The 20,989-nt window shown below is 39.2% G+C and overlaps 1 pseudogene; it reads left to right on the plus strand.

Moving 5' to 3' along the window:
- The first annotated feature begins 5,726 nt into the window (after positions 1-5,726).
- On the plus strand, positions 5,727-6,443 carry LOC147396349 (secreted RxLR effector protein 161 pseudogene; annotated as a pseudogene).
- Positions 6,444-20,989: the final 14,546 nt, after the last annotated feature.

The raw sequence follows: 20,989 nt of genomic DNA on the forward strand, positions 1-20,989 counted from the left end.
ACAAAAATGAACATAACATAATCTGGGTACTTGACTCTGAGTTTTCTTTTTAGAATATTCCTCGAATTAATACTATATGATCTCTTCGAGATACGAGTTAAAAAATACGGGGTGTTACATCCTCCTCTCAACGGTAAGATTTTTGACCATTATGTTTGGTCGGTGCCACCGACAGGATTCAAGTGCCACCGACAGGAAGCCGTTAAGAGTAATTTTTATAAAAGAAAAGCTCTAGGCTTCATTATTTTCTGATCAACATCTTCTGAGTTAAGCCCCAGCGAATAAGTACATTTCAAAAGGCTTAACAAAGTTAGAAGAATCGTGAGGTGAAGTCGAAACCATGCACATCAAGCTACTTCATCTAGGTTGATCAAGCTTCGCTTACTTTATCCTTCAAGCATTTACATTCTAACATTGAGCTAGGCGAGGAGCCATAGATAAGGGAAGTAGTGAAGAACCGAAGAATAACAAACTCACCTCAATCGTCATAATTGTGAGTTTGATTGTTTTGTTTTAAATTTCAAAAATACTCTTGTAACAGTTTACTTGATTTCTCCTTCAAAATCAAGCACTTGATTGAGTTGCGGACTCAAGTTGAGTGATAAAGGTTACTGAGTTCCCGAAGTATAAAATTCAGACATTTTGAGTGGATGTGGTTCACTCAATCTTAGGGTTGCAGAATTAACCTCCAAAAAATTTTATGTGGTTTAAGGTGAACCAAAAATCTCAGTTTTAGTAAACACCAAAGAACCATCGATTGGAGTTCTCTTGGGAGTGGACGTAGGCACAGTTGCTGAACTACTATAAATTGCGTGTCTCATGTTCCTCTCTAATTTCCTTATCTTCATGCAAATCTGAATGTATATCATGATTAATCATAGCTTGCATAAATCTTTTGTTCCATGAATGATTTGATGAATGTATCAATAGAACGAACTCATTAAAAAATTCAGCCACACTTAAGTGTTCACATTTAGAAGATTTTTTTAATAGTCCTATTCACCCCCCCCCTCTAGGTCTATACATTGTCAAAGCCTGTAATTTCAATTGGTATTAGAGCGGGTTACTCTAGAAAGGTCTAACAACCCTGAGTGATCCGTGGCTTTGCATCATGTCTAGAGCTGATAAATGGTCATCGGCTCGTCCACCTATGTTCAAAGGCATCAAGTATGTCTTCTGGAAGAATAAAATGATGATATACACATCAACTCTCTAAGTAGGGATGTGTGAGACATGATTGAGGAAGGTTGAGAACCTCCCGTTGACATCATCGAGGTAGATGGTATCACTACCTCTGTTCCGAGACCATCAAGAAAATGGACAGAACATGATAAAATAGACAGTAGCAACAATTACAAGGCTCTTAATGCCATTACGAGCGCCATTTTTGATGATGAGTATCGACGGATATGCACGTGTCAGTCGGCCAAGAAAGCATGGAAAATTCTAGAGGTTGCTCACAAAGGCACGAGTATAGTGAAAAAATCTAAACTTCAACTCCTTCGCACTCAATTTGAAAATATTAAAATAGAGGAAAGCGAAACTGTCCAAGAGTTCTACACACATCTAAGTGACATTTGCAACTCTATGTTTTATGTAAGGAATACTGTCCCTCAATGTAGGATTTGTGCAAAAATCCTAAGATCCCTGCCTAAGAGATTTGCCTCTAAGATTACCTCAATTGAGGAATACCGAGATGTGGAAACAATGACCCTTGAGGAACTTATGGGGTCTCTCACTACCTTCGAACTCCATCTCGAAGGCCCTCCCTCAAAAGGGAAAACTCAGGTCCTAAAGACATCCTCTTCGAAGTCCACATCCAAGCGAACATCTTGTATCGAGTCTCAATCCTCCTCCCATGATCATAAGAAGATTTTGATTGAAGAGGATAAGGATACTGAATCGGATGAGGAAGACTTAGCCTTGTTAGCTTCAAAGTTTCAAATGTTCTTCAAAAGAAAAGGACCTGGTAACACTAGTAAACGTAATCATCTGATAGATAGACATGCGCCTATAGGTAGAACTGTGTCTAAACCAAGGGAAGATATTGAGTGTTACACATGTGGTGGTCATGGTCACTACTCAAATGTGTGCCCCACTAAACCCAAATCCAAAGGTCTCTCTAGACCTAAGACTAAGGGCACAACAATGGCTGCTAAGGCCACATGGGATGACTCTGATGAGTCAGAAGATGAAGAAGAGCTAGGTTCTATTTCAGATGCTAAAGACCAAGATACTCTTCGGATCCTTATGGCTGCCACCACGGTCTGTATTCAGGATGGAGATGAAATAGAAGGGGAACTGGACTGTGAAAGTCAGAATCACTCCTTAGTCACTTTTTCATCTAATAAAGAAGGAGAAGATGAGGACAGTGATGAACTTGAGCTTCAATCTACATTTGACCAACTGTTTGTTAGTCATGTAAAACTAATTAAAAAATATAGTCAAGAAAAACTCCAAAAGGAACAGTGGCATGCCCAATATAAACAAGTCTGCGAGGAAAAACTCTCCATAGGCCTTGAATTAGAAGATATTAAGATCCAACTCTCAACAGCCTTAGAAAGACAGTCCAGCTTACTCTCTACATTGGAGATAGTCTTGATTGAGAAAGATGAGATGGCAAAAAATCTTCAACAACTCAAGAATTTCTTTTCGATGGCTAATTCCACAATAACTCGTTAGAACTTAGAATTAGTAAATCTTTGTGATGAAAACAAAGTTCTTAAGTTTGACATCAACGAACTACAAAAACAGAAAACTAGACTTGAGTATAACTACACTCAAGGAAGCTTGGAGTTACAAAAACTTCTAGGAGTGCAAAAATCCTATGGAGATAAAGGAGGATTAGGCTATGATAGGTATACTTCTACACCACCTCCATCTCCTACTGTGTTTGTGCATGGAGAGTCATCAAACACTAAGAAAGACTCCAAGAAAACTATCACATGCAATTTCTGTTGTGGAACGAGTCACATGAAATTTTAATGTATCGAGTACAGAACCATCTACCACACAACCTCACAAATCTCTATTGGTAAATCTTTATCAGTTGAAAAAAAGAAGCATGATGAGGGAAAGAATCCACTGTTAAATAAAGTCGAAAAAGCAAAGAAAGAAAAGTCTCCAAAATGGAAGGGAGCAAAGAATTCATCTCCTCCCAAACAAAGGAACAATATTGGAGAACTCTTCAAACATATTGCTTACCAGAACCTAAAAGCTAAAACAATTGCTGAATCAAGTAGAGGAAATCAAGGTGGAAGAAGGTATCCAAAGAAAAATTCTCCTTCAAAATCACCCAAGAAGGGTAGGTCCCCTAAGAAGAGCTTACCGATTAAGGAGAAGTCCCCTCCTAAATATAATCCTCAACCACCCAAGACGACTCTACAATGGAAAGTCAAAAATGGGAATAACAAGTGCCTTGTAATTCACACAGCCCTCAAGGCTGGAAATTTTTCGTAATGGTACCTTGATAGCGGTTGTGCCCGACACATGACGGGTGACCGAAGTCAATTTAGCCACTTGATTGATTTTGACGGAGGGTCAGTCACTTTTGGTGATGGAAGCACCGTTAGGATTATTGGGAAAGGAACTGTTAGTGGTCGTGGATTGCCCACAGTAGAAAATGTATTGTGTGTAGATGGTTTGAAACATAACCTTCTTAACATATCCCAAATTTAGGACAAAGATCGCCGAGTGAGCTTCAATTGTGAAGTTTGTGAGATCTCTACCCCGACTGGAAAAATTATCATGAGATATCTTCACACTTCTAATAATTGTTATGTTATCGAAAACTCAGGAGAGACCACTGTAAGCAATATGGCTCAAATTGATGAAGTCCAGTTATGGCATCAACGTCTAAGTCACGTTCACTACAAGAACTTGTTTTGACTTGCCTCAAAAGGCTTAGTCAGAGGATTACCCAAATTGGGAAAACAAGCAGGAGATGTCTGTGGGGAGTATCAAATTGATAAACAAATTTGAAGTACCCACAAAAAGACAACCACTCTTGCAACCTCAAAACCCCTAGCACTTTTACACATGAACCTTGTGGGTCCCACTAAAGTACAAAGTCTAGGTGGAAAGAGACATTTTTTGGTAATCGTTGATGATTACTCTAGATTCACCTGGGTCATGTTTTTAAGAGAGAAATCTGATACTTTTGATGAATTCAAAAAGATTATAAAGCGTATCCAAACAGAAAAAGAATCTGTTATTGGTAGAATAAGAAGTGATCACGGTGGAGAATTTGATGATAGTCGATTCACACAATTCTGCGATGAACATGGAATTCGACATGAATTTTCAGCTCCGAAGACCCCTCAGCAGAATGGAATTGCTGAGAGAAATAATCGCATTCTTCAAGAAATGGCCACAGTCATGCTACATAGTATGAATCTTCCTAAAAGTCTGTGGGCCGAAGCTGTAAACACTGCCTGTCACATCATCAATCGAGTATATCTTCGAGCAGGCCTAAACAAAACAGCATATGAACTATGGAACAACAAAACTCCAAGTGTCAAGCACTCAAGGTATTCGGTAGTAAGTGTTATATCCTTAGAGATCGGGAACATTTGGGGAAGTTTGATTCGAAAAGCGACCAAGCAATTTTTCTGGGATACTCTTCGAACAGTCGAGCTTTTCGAGTTTTTAATCAGGGGACCTCCGCAATTCAAGAATCCATAAATGTGGTGATCGATGATCAACCCATTAAGGAGAATGGTCCCTCTGACGCTGAAGGTGAGGACGAGGGAGTATTCCCTCCTACATCCTTACCACCCCCAACGTCTCAGGTTCCAAAAACACTACCTGTTGTCAAGGATCATCCCGCCAGTCAAATCCTTGGAGATCCTCACATCGGAGTAAAAACCCGACGACAACTTGAGACATTGAATAGTCATCTCTACTTCACATCCAAGTTGAAGCCCAAAAATATTGATGAAGCCCTCCATGATGAATACTGCGTCCAAGCCATGCAAGACGAACTTCTTCAATTTCATCGAAATCAGGTGTGGCATCTTGTACCGAGGCCATCTGATAAAAATGTCATCGGGACAAAATGGATTTATAAGAACAAATCTGATGAACTTGGCAATGTTGTCCAAAATAAAGCTCGTCTGGTTGCTCAGAGATACTCTCAAATTGAGGGGATTGACTTTGATGAAACCTTCGCCCCGATAACACGACTTGAGTCAATTCAAATTTTGATGTCCATTGCATGTGTGATGAAATTCAAACTATTTCAAATGGATGTTAAGAGTGCCTTTCTTAATGGCCTCTTAGATGAGGAAGTATATGTTGAACAACCAAATGGCTTTGTTGATCCCAAACATCCTCACCAAGTCTTCAAACTGAAAAAAGTTCTCTACGGCCTCAAACAAGCCCCCCGTGCCTGGTATGAAAGACTGACTCAGTTTTTGCTCAGTCATAAATTTGTAAGGGGGAGCATTGATAAAATGCTGTTTGTTCAAAAGGTTGATGGTCACACTCTTGTTGCTCAAATCTATGTGGACGACATTGTGTTCGGGTCTACTGCTGAAGGATTGGCTAACAAATTCGCCCACCTTATGCAATCTGAATTCGAAATGAGAATGGTTGGTGAACTCAGCTTCTTTTTGGGATTGCAAATTAAACAACTCGAGAATGGCATGTTCATTTCCCAGACTAAATATGCTCAAGACTTGGTAGATCAATTTGGTTTAAAGTCTGGTTAAACTCACCATACTCCTATGAGCACCACTCTTAAACTCTTTAAAGATCCTTTATGTAAGAGTGTAGATGAGCATCTCTACATGAGTATGATTGGTAGTCTTCTCTATCTTACAGCCAATAGGCCCAACATCTCTTACAGTATAGGAACATGTGCCCATTTTCAAGCCGATCCTAAGGAATCTCATCTCCTAGCTGTTAAGAGAATTATCAGGTACATCACCGGTACTACCGAAAATGGTCTTTGGTATCTGTTTGATTCCTCGTCCATCATAGTCGGGTACTCAGATGCTGATTGGGCCGATAACATGGATGATAAAAAATCTACTAGTGGAGGTTGTTTCTACATAGGGAACTATTTAGTTGCCTGGCATAGTAAGAAGCAAAGTTCCATATCCCTTTCCACCGTTGAGGCTGAGTACATTGCAGCTGGAAGTTGCTGTGTGCGACTTCTATGGATGAAACAGATGCTCGCAGACTATGGGATATCTCAAGATACGATGAGTCTCTTATGTGATAACACCAATGCCATCAATATCTTGAAGAATCCGATCCAACACTCTCGCACTAAACACATTGATATTCGACATCACTTCATTCGTGAACTTGTTGAAGAACACATAATTAGACTGGAATATGTACCGACTGAAAGTCAACTTGCTGATATTCTCACTAAGCCATTAGATTCCCTAAGGTTTGATCACCTTTGGAAATCCATTGGGGTCTGCTCTTTATGAGCAGGGCTTTCCCGACATCATGCAAGAGTGCCTGTGTACATGTGTGCCAGATTACTCATCGACAGATGTCGGTGGCATCGACAGAATTTGACGGTCCAACCTACAGCACACGATTCGTGGTTTTAAACCCTTTTCCCCATTTTCTCTTCGTGCCTTTTCATTTTCCTTCACTCTTTCATTGCTTCATCTCTCCCTCTTCCTTCGTCTCTCTCTGCCTTTTCTCTCTTGTCACTCGCCACCATGATAATTCTCTTTGTTCTCCTTGCTCTGATCTTTGTTGGGTTAATCATCGATCTCATGGCTCACTGTCGTCAAGAGAGACCACCACCGGCCCAAAGAAATGTTAGAAGCAAGCGTGCTTCTACATCATCTGCTCGTCCTTCCTCCTTCTTGTCCTCTTCCGTTGACGACGAAGACAATGATGAAGAGGTCGTTGATCTGCCACCTCCATAGGGTTCTCACCATCCTCCTACTTCAGATATAGGCATTGATGATGATCAGCACCAATATATAGAGCGATTGCAGTCCCTTCGAGACCGCCCAATTGTCTGTGAACGCCACGTTGACATCGCAGTCGTGTACCCATTTGGCATCCCTGACTTACTTCATCAAATAGGGTGGGAGGCACTTCTGGACCTTGGAGGCGATGTCTTTCCTTCCCGAGTTTGTCGCTTATATGCCAGCTTTGTGGACTCTCGCGACTTCCCTCCTTCCCTTGACGTGGTGGCCTTCGGCACGCCCAATCATATCAGCACCCATGTTACTGTCGGCAACATTGCCTCCATTCTAGAAATCACATGCACTTATGTTGGCCATCCTGATCCCATTTCTGACCTAGGGACTCATCACAACGCTTACATAGATGTACTCTGTGGTCACTGGGACATCCAGTGGATCAAGGATAGTGCTATTCGGGGCATGGATCTCCTTACGCGATATAGACTTCTCCACAAATTATTTACATCAATCTCTATCTGTGTGCCGGGAACAAAATTGATGTTGCGATGCACATGGCTGATACTCTGTATTGTGTTGCCACCGGACAAGCCATGTGCCTTGCCACCTATCTCCTCCATACGATTGTCGATTTTACCCGCTCTGGTCGCACGTCCGGTAACCTACCATATGGCCATCTCATCTCTCAATTGGTAGTTTTCTGTGGCCTTCCGATAGACACAAGCCCAGTAATTCATAAAGAACTTTTCACAGTCGCCACCCTCTCCAAGATGCGGATTGCCCTTCCCGTTGTACCTCCCCCACCTCGTCCAGCCCGTCGAGCCTCCATTCCACCTCCTCCGGACGTACCCACTCCACCTCCTTCGGACGTACCCGCTCTAACTCTAGCTGCCCTCTCCGATCTTGAGTCTCGGTTAGCTGCTCTGGAAGTAGGCCAGCTCCACATGGTACAAGGGCAAACTCGTCTGGAATCGTACCTTAAGAAGATGAATTAGTACCTCAAGATTCTTATTCGAGCTTGTGTACCCGGGCATGCCACCTCCGATGACAGCTCAAGCAGTGCTTAGTCTTTATAGTTATATTTGCCCGTTGTTTTGTTATTCAGTTGTGTTTTGTTGAGTTGCTTCTGTTATAACTTGTATTCATCTATCCTCCGTAACTTGTACTGTTTATAATGAATATATGGTTAATTTCGTGATTTCTTTTTCCCTTCTCACTGATGTATGCCTCTTCATTCTTGGCATATTCACTGTTGTGCATCTCTGTCTCTGTTCATCCTGTTGTATATCTTGTTATTTGGTTTCATTGTGTGTTGGCTTTTGGGTGGTTCGCCTTTTTGTCAACAACTGACAAAAAGGGAGAGAAGGTATCCCACCTGTGAACAAGTGTTTTAATGCAGGTATATATGAACAATGCACGGAGTAAGGGGGAGATATCTACTGTCTCACAATATCTGAAAATGTATCTATAATCTTTTAAGAGTCTTACTACTCTATATTTGTATATCTTGTGTAAAGATCTTGTTGGGTTCTACATGTAATTGATTGCTCTTACAAATGGTTCACAGTTGATAGTCTAGGATTGGTTTTGTCTTGTAATTGACAAAGGGGGAGATTGTTAGTACCATGTTTTGTCAATTCCAAGTTTAGTCGTATGTTGTCATGTTGTAACCACTGGAAGACATTGTTCGTATGCATTACATCAACGACAAATCCATAATGTATCAAAATCAATCAAGGACAAGGGACATCTTCACCCGTGGGGCATCAGAACACGTTATTATCGAAGTATCTTGTGAGTGTTCTAAGGTCATCTAAAAATCAGCTCTATCTCAAGGGAAACAGAAGCTATCGATAGGAGTGAAGGATCCACCGTCAGCCACCAATAGAACAAAATGAGAAAATTTTTATCGGTGGTAGAAGCTCTAACCTGTCGGTTCCACCAACAGAATAGTCATCGGTTCCACCGATGGACAACCTATCGAATCCACCGTCATCCATCGACAGATCAAAATGGAAAATCTTCTATCGGTGGCAGAAGCTCTAACTTGTCGGTCCCACCGACAGATTAGTCATCGGTTCCATCGATGAACATCTTGTCGGTCCCACCGCCAAAACTAATTGAGAAATCATCCTTCGGTGGTAGAAGCATAGTTCTGTCGGTTCCACCGTTATAATTCTCATCGGTCCCACCAATGACTCTTGAACGCTCCACCGACAGTACTACCGAATGTATATCATGATTGATCATAGCTTGCATAAATCTTTTGTTCCATGAATGATTTGATGAATGTATCAATAGAACGAACTTTTTAAAAAATTCAGCCACACTTAAGTGTTCACATTTAGAAGAATTTTTAAATAGTCCTATTCACCCCCCCTCTAGGTCTATACATTGTCAAAGCCTGTAATTTCAATTGTCTCATATTTAATTCTCGTTGTGAGAATATGTACTTGAGACTTTTATGATCGGAGAATACTTCAAACTTCTCTCCGTATAAGTAATGTCTCCAAATACGTAGTGCGAACACTATATCTGCCAACTCCAGGTCATGAACGGGGTAATTCTTCTCATGATTTTTCAACTTCCTCGATTCGTATGCCACTACCTTCCCGCACTGCATCAATACAGCTCTCAAACCAATCCCAAAAGGATCTACAAATATCGCCAAACTTTCACCCGAAGTTGGTGATACTAAAACTAGAGTGGTCGATAACCTTTTTTTCAATTCTTGGAATGCAGTCTCGCATTTTTCATTCCATTCAAATCAGACATCTTTCTGCGTCAGTCTCGTCAACGGTGCTGCAAGAGTGGAGAATCCCTTAATAAATCTTCTATAGTAGTCGACCATCCCAAGAAAATTCTTAATATCGGTCACTGTCTTCGGCTATTTCCACATCAACATGGCTTCATCCTTAAAAGAGTCTACTGCTATCCCTTCATTGGATACCACGGGTCCTAGGAACTTTACCTTCTAGAGCTAGAATTCACACTTGCTAAACTTAGCATATAGCTTATGCTCTCGTAGAATCTATAATGTAATCCTGAGGTGTTTCTCGTGGTCCTCCCTCGACTTAGAGTAGATTAGGATGTCATCTATGAACACAATGACAAACTTGTCGATGTGCTCCCAAAATATCCAGTACATCAAATCCATAAATATTGCCAGTGCATTCGTCAGATCGAAAGGCATCACTAGATACTCAAAGTGCCCTAGCCTGGTCTGAAATGTAGTCTTCGAAATATCCACCTCCCGAATCCTCAACTGGTGGCACCCAGATCACAAATTGATTTTAGAGAAGTATTGGACACCCTACAGTTGGTCAAACAGATAGTCGATGCACGGAAGGGGGTACTTATTCTTGATGGTCACTTGATTTAACCTTCGATAGTCAATACATAAACGGAGTGACCCATCCTTCTTCTTGACAAACAAAATCGGTGCTCCCCAGGGTGAGGAACTCAGTCGAATAAACCCCAAGTTAGTGAGCTCATCAATCTCCGTTTTCAACTCTCAGGTTTCTACCGAGGCCATTCGCTATGGTGCGATGGAGATAGGCCTTGTGTTGGGTACCAAATCGATAGAAAATTCTATCTCACGACATGGAGGCAAACCCCGTAACTCTTCTGGAAAAACATCCCCCAATTTCCTGACTACCTCTACCATATCCGTCGATGTTTATAGTTCCAATATACTCAAAGTTCACAACTGGTTGTATAAAGGATCGTCCCTTCTATACTTGGATCCTCTAACTTTGACTTTTGGATATCCTGGCCGTCTAAGGACTGCTGACCTCGTGAAACAATCGATGTGGGCATGGTTCTGCACTAGCCAATCCATCCCCAAAATGACATCAAAGTCAGAACAATCTAATTTCATGAGGTCAGTACTCATCTTTTGGTCCTCTATCCTAATTACACAGTTCCGACATAATTTCTGAGTTATCTGTCGATCTTCCAACGGTGTAGATAGGTTCATTAACCGGCCCGTGTCAGAAATCTCTAATTCTAGCTACCGTGCAATCTCAGTGGAAATATATGATCTACACGAACTGGTATCAAACAAAACTCGAATCTTAATGTTGGAAATCAAAATTGTACCTTCTAACATCTCGTCTGAAACTGGTATCTCCTCCTGAGTCAGATGATAAACTCTATCCTAGGGTCTAGGAATCACCTCCGACTGTTGCTGTGATGAGGGGTTTCTCCTTATGTGTTTAGTCTGTCCATACCCAAAACATGCCAATGGTCCCGTCTGTATAGGTCTCTGGGGGACAGGTGGTCTCGGAATCTGTCTGGTTGGTCCCCTTGGCCCTGTTGGCCTCACTAAAGCCCCAACTGGTCTATAACTTGATGGTGCAGGAACTTGATACTGCGAATACGTGGGTTCAGAGGCACTCGATCTCAAAAATATTAGCCTCTTTGCCAGATCAGCCCTAGGAGGACATGAAGTTTGGGGTCGACTAATCTGCCCCCTCGAAGTTTGTAACTCCATATCCTCCCGCTCCACCCTCTGAGCTCTACTCATTGTGTCTCTGTAGCTGGTGGTCTCGATCATTGACATCCTGGCCCTTAGGTAGGGTCGTAGTCCTCTGAAAAATCTACAAGCTTTCTGCAGATCGATCGGAATGAGCTCGGGTGCGTATCGTGATTACCTAGTAAATCTCAGCTCGTAGTCTGTAACAGATAGGTTTCCTTGCACCAAACTTGAAAACTCCTGATGTTTAATCTCTCAGATCGTCTTAGATATAAATCGTTCTAAGAACATCTTCTTAAAATTGGACCACTCAAAAAGTTCATCCCCCAAAACATTCCTCTCGGAATGCCACCAATGGCTGGCATCCCCAACAAACTGAAATGCAGCCACCGGTACCCACTGGTCTCTCGGGCACTACATAGTGCTCAAAATCTCTCGGGTCCTCAAAACCCACTCCTTGACCTCAGCCGGGTTGGAAGAACCTCCAAACCTAGGTGGACGTAGTCGTTGGAATTTCTATAGCCACATTCCTAGGTCTGGCTGTGCCTGGGGTGGAGGAGTTCTCGCAGTCTTCAATAGTACAACCTGTGGCCGTGGCTCCTGGGGTGGAATAGGGTCGGTTTCTTGTGAAGAAGCCTGGCGCTCCCTCAACTCAGCCACCTCCTCTGCTAGTCTAGCTTGTGACTTGAGTATCTCTTCCCTAAACTTGTTCTAGGACTCTGTCATCTATCCCATAAATGAAGTCAGCTGGGCTATCGGATCAAGGGTTTGATCCGATGCCTGACCCGTTTCTACTATAGTTCAACCTTTCCCTTAGCCTCTACCTCTGCCCCGTCCACTCATCTCATTTATGTTCATCAGTAATAAGGCATTTATTATCATAATGCTAAGGTCGTTCTTATGGAAGAGATAATCGATATCTTAATTAAGAATTTAGTAATGAACACCATTTTTCATTACTAACTGAACGAACCTAAGATCCTATCTTAATCTTACCAAGCTCTATGGACTTTAGACACGGAAGAGTTCGTAATCCCAATACGAAACTACTAATGAGCTCTGATACCATTTGTGACACCTCGCCAAATGCTAACACAAATCCCAAGGCCACCTTGAGGCACTAGGTAGCACCTTGAAATTTCGGCATAGTCTCTCTCCTCTATTTATGTTAGCGTTTCACGGAACTCATAACCTGATAAACCAAATCCAAACAATCCTATATAAAGCAACATACCAACAATGAATAAGAAGCGGAAGACGAAAAAAATTTTGAACATCATAAGTGAGGTCAAAGTTGCGCAAAAAGGAATAAAGATATACAGGATTACAAAAGTTTATCCTCACTTTAACATAGCCCTATCACTCGACCCAAAACACTATGTACACCTCCTACGAGAACAAGCTCCTAAGGGAAGTAATCCCAATGCTCACCGGGTAATGGACATTGGTCGTCGATCTGAACAACCAGATGCTCCTTGATTGATGATTCAACACTCGCCTCCCCAAGCACAGGCTCTGCAACTAAAACAATGAAAAGAAAGGGTGAGTAATAATGGTTACCAAGTAGGTCCATAAACAATTCCTACTAATAATCTCACCTAACGTGATCGAATAATCATATTGCATCATTTCAAAATATTCAAGTTTTTATAATTAAAACTACGATTAACTGGTACATATAGCCAGGGATAAGCAACTAAACAGTTTAAAAGTTAGACATAGCATCAATCATCCATAATCATTATACATTTTCTATTTTATGCATATACAGCTGACAACATTGAAATAATATACATGTTTTTCAGTTTATAATTGTAAATATAACAACAGATACATAGTACAAGTGGTGGAGTAATGGAATTTGAGCATTGGGATTTACGACTGGATCGCTCCCAATCGGGATATGATGTTACAACATAAATCTGGCTTTTAGTTCCTGATTTTGTGGTCAGTCACTGCGCTTACCACACTGGTGACCATTTGTCCGGCTTAGGCGGGCTGTTTCACGTGACCGTAAGCAATAGGTTTCTTTTCGATGTGTCAGAACGTTCGACTACTACTAGAATGTTAGTGATCACTGACCAATCATCTTCGTCTATGCCTATCAGGCGTGCACATGACTCCTAAAATAACACTCCACTCATATACGACACCTTTACAATACACGTTCACTAGAAAAGATAAGAAAGGAATGAACCCGGATTCTGATTGTGAGTCCACTCTCATATGCGTCCCATACCACATATGAGCTTAGTGGTCCCTACCGTACATCCTAGGATAGTGCACCCCTCCGGATGATGTGACGCATTATCCCTTCAGGCATTCACAGACCCTTTAACAGCTCACAAAATAGCTACATATATATATATATATATATATATATATATATATATATATATATATATGTATATATGTATTATTTTTTTCATTTAAAACAAAAGAGAAATTAATAGAACAGGATTGAGAATGGATATCCAGTTCCTACCATGCAACTGTGGCCCCCCGGCCTAAAATAAATAACAGTACTCAGCGCACGCACTAACATAATCTTAAATAAACATGCAACCCTTTCATTAATAACTTGGATATCCTTTCACCAACCTACAAACAACATGCAATGTAAAATGCAGACATCACCCCTTGGGTGTGACTCTGACATTTTACCGATCATCCCCTTTTTCATTCTCTCGACATTCTCACTTTTCGTCTTTTCAAATCAAACCATTCATTTTCAATATTTCAAAGTCATTTTTGGTCTTTCCATAGAAAACCATCAAGGTTTATTCAAAACGAGGTCTCGGTGATTCACAGGACCAAAGATGTTAAAAACAAGGAAAGCTGGTGAAAATTTGGTTAAGTGTCGGAAACTCAATTTTTAAAAGTTCTCGAAATTGAAAATGGGTTTTTAGAAATGAAAGCCTCAAGCATGAGATTTGACACCATATAAATTCATAGTTTAATTCAAGGTAACACGAAAATTATTACATTTTGAAAATTTGCCGAAAACGTCGAAATCTACGTTTTGTTCTTGAAACCAAAATTTGGATTTTGATCCTTTGAGATTTGGATCTCGAAACCATTTCCATTGTTCTAAAATGAGGGATAAAATCTTAATTTCATTAAAGAACTACTACTAAATAGGACATTTACTTAAATGTTTTTAATGAAATAAAGGGTGGGAAATCATGTACAAGTCATGAGGAACATAGCTCAAAGTCGAAAGCTGTTTTCAAGACAGTTCTATTGGTGGCTGTCGGTGGCAAAAGTATGTTTGTGTCGGTGGAACTAACAGAATGGCCTTCGACAAGTGTCGATGGGACCGACAGCTCCTCCGACAGCACTGAACACTCTCGCGAATTTTGGGTTTTTCGATCGTATTTTCGGATTCTTCTTCCATTCTTCAAACCCTTCGAGCCACCCACAAATTTAACATTTATAATTGATAAAACAACATCAAATCTCTAATCCTAATCATGGATTGAAAATTTAACAAATATTTCTACTATTTACAAATAACTAACAAGTTTTGTAAAACTTAAATGCACATTGCGAAATCTAAAGTTACCAATAGGAATTGAAAGTCCCCTACTTAGTTTGTGGAGGTTGAAAGTGATGAACTCGCACAATAATCAAGGTTGGTGGTAAAAAATTCAATGTTGGGTTGAATTTGGTGCGAAGTGAGCGAGGGTTTGCAACTCCCTCAACGACGGCACTCTCATTTACTTCTATACTAGAAGATGAATCTCTACTAACGAGGTGAAGCTCCGAGTTTGATGATACCCTAATTTACTTGCTGATTTTTTATGGAGGGTGAGGAAAACGAACGTGAATGGGTTAACAAGGAGGATGAGGTTGTAGCTATCGTCGTAGCCGACAACTTTGTCTTCTTCGTCAGGGTTCAACGGTCCTTCCTTCTCAACGAATCTTGAGGTGAAGAGAGGAGAACCCTAGATTTGAGAAAAGGGCTGATGTTTGAGTTCTTTAGAGAAAAGGAAAACAAATGAGAATGAAAGAAAGTTTGTTTTCTTTTATAACAAGCTGAGGGCATGCTTGTAATTTTCCTATCATTTCTAGTTTCGATCATAACTTAACTATTCAGACTCGAAAAATGACAAATGAGTATACCATTTCGAATAATTTTTTGTTGCTGTCCTAATGGTGTGGTATAATATTTCTGATTCTCCCTTTAACGAAAATTTTCTATTTTGGGTCCCCCTTGACACGAAATTCGAGAATTTGTTAATTTTTTCATCGGAACTTGAATTCAAACTTGTTTACAGGCTAAAGTGTATATTACGATCATTTTGAAACTAATGGCGAAGTTGATTTTTAACAAAAATGAACATAGCATAATCCGAGTACTTGATTCTAAGTTTTCTTTTTAGAATATTCTTCGAATTAATACTATCTAATCTCTTCGAGATACGAGTTAAAAAACACGGGGTGTTACATTTATTATACTTTTTTTAACAGAATTGATCTCTATAAATAGAGAACAATTTCAAAAGTTACATCCATTTGTAAATAGATTAAGAAACTCAATAGGTATGAAACCCATTGGAACCACTAGACACCTATTCAAAATAAAGAGTCCGTTAGGCACCCTGTGGGTCCCTTCAACACCTTTCGAACTGGATTTGGAGTCTATCTAAATTTGGACAACCCTCCTGTAGACATCCCATTTTTGCACTCGCTTGATTAATCAACTCGTCAACTTGATTGCGACGGTTCCTAATGAGGATGAATATTCCAATATTTTTCATTTGTTACTAGATATGTTTCAGAAATTCGGATGAGGTATTTCAAGCAAGCAAAACTTTAAAAACCATGCTACGTTAGAAAAATATAACTCAAAACCTAGAAATCATTATTCTTAGGACAAAAAAAAGTTTTACGAGAAGATTCACTAAAAAATGATCAAATTATCAAAATACCCCTAACATCAAAACATCCCTAGAGCCTATGTTATGCTTAGGAAAATCCTTTCAAACATATAAAATAGCAAATTAAAATCAAATAAACTATTTCATCAATTTTCACTAAATTTGACAAAATTACAAAAATACCCCTCATAGGGTCCATGATCATTTCAAGCCAAAAACCCATAAGTGATACAAACCGATACTCCCATTAAATTCTTTATGAAAAATTGATTTCTAAACATCTCAAAACGTCAAAAATTGACGTCTCAACTCAAAAGCCCTCTTTAAGGCCAAAGCGATAATTTTCCAACCTAAAAATTTAAAATTTTGAAATTAATAATTAAAAAATTAATAAACATAGTGAAATCTTAATAAATTTAAATTTTTAAATAGTTAAAACTAATTAATTAATCTCACGGGTCAAATTTTAAATGGTGACCCACTTACTTAAGTGGGGCCCACATAATATTTATTAAATGACCCCTCAATCTGTGATCCCAAAGAATTAAAAATATAATTAGGGGGGCTCTCCAAAAAATTTAAAAATATTCATTGTGCGTAAAAATTAAAATTCTAATTCAAGATACCTAATTAAACCCTAATTAAACAACTTAATCTTATCTTGAAAAAACCTAGTCAAACTGAAAAATTTCCAAAAAAAAAACTCTATAAAAAGGAGCCTCCACAGCCTAATTTCGCAGGTTAAGAAAAACCCTAGGAAAGAAAGGCCAAAAACTCTCTCCAACCTTCCCAAAATCCTAAATCTGAAGTCCTACCTCCCTACCTAATACCCAAATCCCATTTTTTACTAAAAAAAAAATTCAGAAATCCTCATAACCTTTAATACACCCAGAACATCCAAAAAAATATTCAAATTTAGGAAAAGAATACCTTATCTCGAAAATTGAAAGTGGATCTAATGACGAAAATAAAAATAGGAAGACTCACATGAGGAACGCTTTATGAGGGAATCAAACGTCACGATTACCCAAGTAAACTAGTTTTCTATTTATTTTATTATTTAAGTCACTTTTTTAGCAATGTAATATTTGGAAAAAGTAGAGACCGGCATTTGCCGAGTGGGATTGGTGCCTAATACCTTCCAATCCCATAACGTGATCCCCAGACCCCTAGTTTCTTTTTCGTAGATCAATATTATTTATCTATTTAGAGTCATAATCCAATTCTTAGACTGTAAAACTATGTGGCGACGCCCAAATACCAAAAAAAAATGGATCCGCACCCATGGATCGAGGGTGCTTTCACCTTCTTTTTAATTTCTTTCTCTATTTGAAAATTTTATCAAGAGTCTCACGACAAAATTAACTGATAGTCAGAATGGACATAATAAGGACGCTTGATATTCTAGGAAAAATGGAGTCTCCAGAACGTACCTTGAATTCAGAATGCTCGATAAAATAATAAAACACGTCAACAGCAAAAAAAGGATTGCCACAACAACATAGCACTTCTTAGTCAAAAGAACATTGGCGGACACAATGATCAAGGTTATATTCTAGGACTCCCCAATGCCCCCAAAGATAACTAATGATAAAGTTGGGAGTAGAGCTCATAAACGCCATGATTTGACTAGGTAACCAATGTGGAGCTTCTGTTAAGATGAGATTGACATTTTTCCTTTGAGAAAATGTAGGACTTGATTGGGAATACTAGTGTAAGGCCTAAAACGAATGTATTATAAAGAATCCATCACCATAGTAGTATCCGTGGCAGACTTTCCCCTAAACCATCGTCAAGCACGAAGAACATCAAAAGGCACATCCACCTTAGTTTCTAGTCCATTCTTTAGCAAATTCCTAGCCTTTATCGTAGGTAGGAAAAACACAAGTCTAGGTGCCGTAGAACTGAAGTGCTCCATATCTGATTTGAATGACACTTGTGTGAAGTAGAAAGTATACTAAGAAATTGCCGCACGTCATCTTCAAAACATTCTCAAGAGTGTCAAGATATCAATATAAGTTTCCACAAAAGATGACGCCCAAAGGAAAGCACAACCTCGCCACAAGCTTTATGGCCAAAGGGAACAGGAATGGCTGAACTTTCTCCTGTGGTTCGCACTTTATAACATGGCGAGATAACCAGTATGATATCAAAGTTTCTAATTTGTGAGAAGATCTATAACCGCCGTTAATGAATTGGTTGTTAACCCCTTGCCCTAAAAAATGTCTCACCTATCCTGCAAAATTTTCCTTTTTTGGACTTGTCGACTTAATTCGGGGATTTAGATAAGGGTCAAGGTTAATCTTTGAAAAAGATTAAGCCTCTAGAAAAAGGTCTCTTATGGCAATTTCTCAAGCATTGAGGGCCAAATCACCTTTCCCAATAATCCCAATAATAAGAATACCCATTAGTATGAAGTCTTCTTCAAGTGTTATCGTTAAGTTACCCTAGAAAAAAATACAAAATATGGGTATCACTACACCAACGACTAGTGAGTCTAACAAGACTGGAGATACCCTTTTCAAACTTCAATCAAGTAGAAATGCACATGGCACCATATATCCCTGCGTCTTTTAATTTATCCACGACGATTGAATTTAACATGGTTTCCTTAAACCATCCAACCCAAGCGTCTGACGGAGCGACGTGGCTATCAAACTTTACATGAGAAAGTGTTACTACACCCCTTTCCAAAGGAAACCTAAAAGTACCGTCAGGATTCGTGTATTCATCGCCTTCTCCTTCAGGCCAAACAAAGGTCCATTCATAATCCTCAAGGACTAAAGGAAAGTCGACATCAGTAGACTAACAAATGAAGTTATCTTCCTTGCAAGGGAGATCTCGTATATGTTTTAAAGTCACTTTGATCATAGCATTTCTAGTTTGACGCTCTTTAGGACCATCCTTCAGTGCTTGTGAAGATTTTCCCTTCTCAGCCACTACAAAAGTCCAACAAAAAAATCGCAAGAAATCGTAAGGAAGATAAGAATTCGAAATGAAGGTGACCTCTCCTTCTCTTTTAATATGTGGGGACACTAATCACTAGGATAATAAATGCTTCGTAATAATGATAGTCGTCATCCACTCACGATTCGTACGGGAAACGAGGGTTGTTGTTGTGAAGCAATAAAGTCACATCATGATGAAATAACGGCTAATAATGACTAGATCATTAAAAGGGACTCAAGACAATAAATTAGCCATCATTCCAATACAGCACATTAATGATCTTTAATCAAGCTTCACTGAACATTTCAAACCCTAAGAGGTGCTAATGCATGCACTAAAGCAATCACCTCAGGCATGCAAAGGGACTAAATGTATAGGGTTGAAAATAAAAGGTTGACTAGTCAATAATAATTAGACGTCATCATAAAAAAGGTCAAAGAAAACTATTGGAATACATTGGTCAAAGAATTTTGAAAGGGGCACTAATTGGCACTCAGTCGTTAGAGGGAAGGATAAAGTAGAAATGGATGATGTGGCATACCAAAGAAGCGAAGATTTAAATGTAGAAACCACGACCCAAGTCACATGACACCGTTACAAAGGGAATCGGAAGTCGTTAAGGATAAGATGAAAAGGCGAACAGAACATGTGCGCTTATAGAGAGAACACAATCAAAGAATAAGATGTCAATGGGAAGACATGTGGAAAGGGTGCCACATCAGCAAATGAAAATAAGAATAAAATCAATGTCAAGGCACCATCTAAGACAATTAAAAGACGGTAGAATGATGTGTACTGGAGGACGTATATGTTTCAAATAGTTAAATGTAATAGGCTTGGATCCCTATAAAAAGAGGTCAAATAGGACATTTGAAAGGACCTTTATCCATTTTCTAAGGAGAGCCATCTACAATCATTTTTTGGAAGATCTATAAGTTTTGATGATTTTAACGTGTTCTTAGTGATCATACAAATTTTTCATGCATGCTAGGATTTTTTAAAGCTTTATAACCGTATTATTTTTTATCAAAAACCAAAATAATTTTTTTTTAGTTAAAAGATTTCAGTTATAATGTTTATTAATATATTTATAAAAAAAATTTGTATTTTAAATCTTTTCATGCATTTTCAGCATTTTTAACTATTTTCGATGTCAGTAATATTCATGCTTAAAAACATGATATTTAGTAACCCTTTTAATTTAAAATCAATCAATCTGACACTTTTTTACTATTTTTTTAGAGTTACTATTGCCACACCAACTTTTACTAGCACCACACCAATTGTGTGTACTTTGGTGATTTACATAAGAATTGGTGTGGTAATAGCAACTCTTTTTTTGTGTTTTTGTGTGTGTGTCAAAACACATTGGGATATCCTTTACATTAGTCCCAAAGACACTCAAGAATTTGGAATTAAAATCAATTATCCCCTATAGAGGGGTCGCACCACGGGGTTAACCATTGGAGTAGACCAAGTGCCACATGGCACCTTGTAAATGGAGTAAAGAGAGTTGACTGATTCAACGCTTAAATGCCAGATGGCGTCATGTCACTAGAGCGGCGCTATAGTAGACAGGTGATGAAGTGGCAAAAAGGAAGCTTTGAGACTATGCCTCGAGTCGACACGTTGGAATATTGCAATTAAGTGATTAGAGGATCATGTTAAACCGTTAAGAAATAAGACAAGAGGAATGTGTCACAGCCATGTTCTTTTAAAACGAGGTCGTGTGGCGCAAGGGGGTGTTAATCCACAAGCAAGACTATAAAAATAATATCCAC

Source organism: Akebia trifoliata, chromosome 8 (assembly GCF_017979445.1).
Source record: "Akebia trifoliata isolate Shusen 1 chromosome 8, ASM1797944v1, whole genome shotgun sequence".
NCBI classification, from domain to species: domain Eukaryota; kingdom Viridiplantae; phylum Streptophyta; class Magnoliopsida; order Ranunculales; family Lardizabalaceae; genus Akebia; species Akebia trifoliata.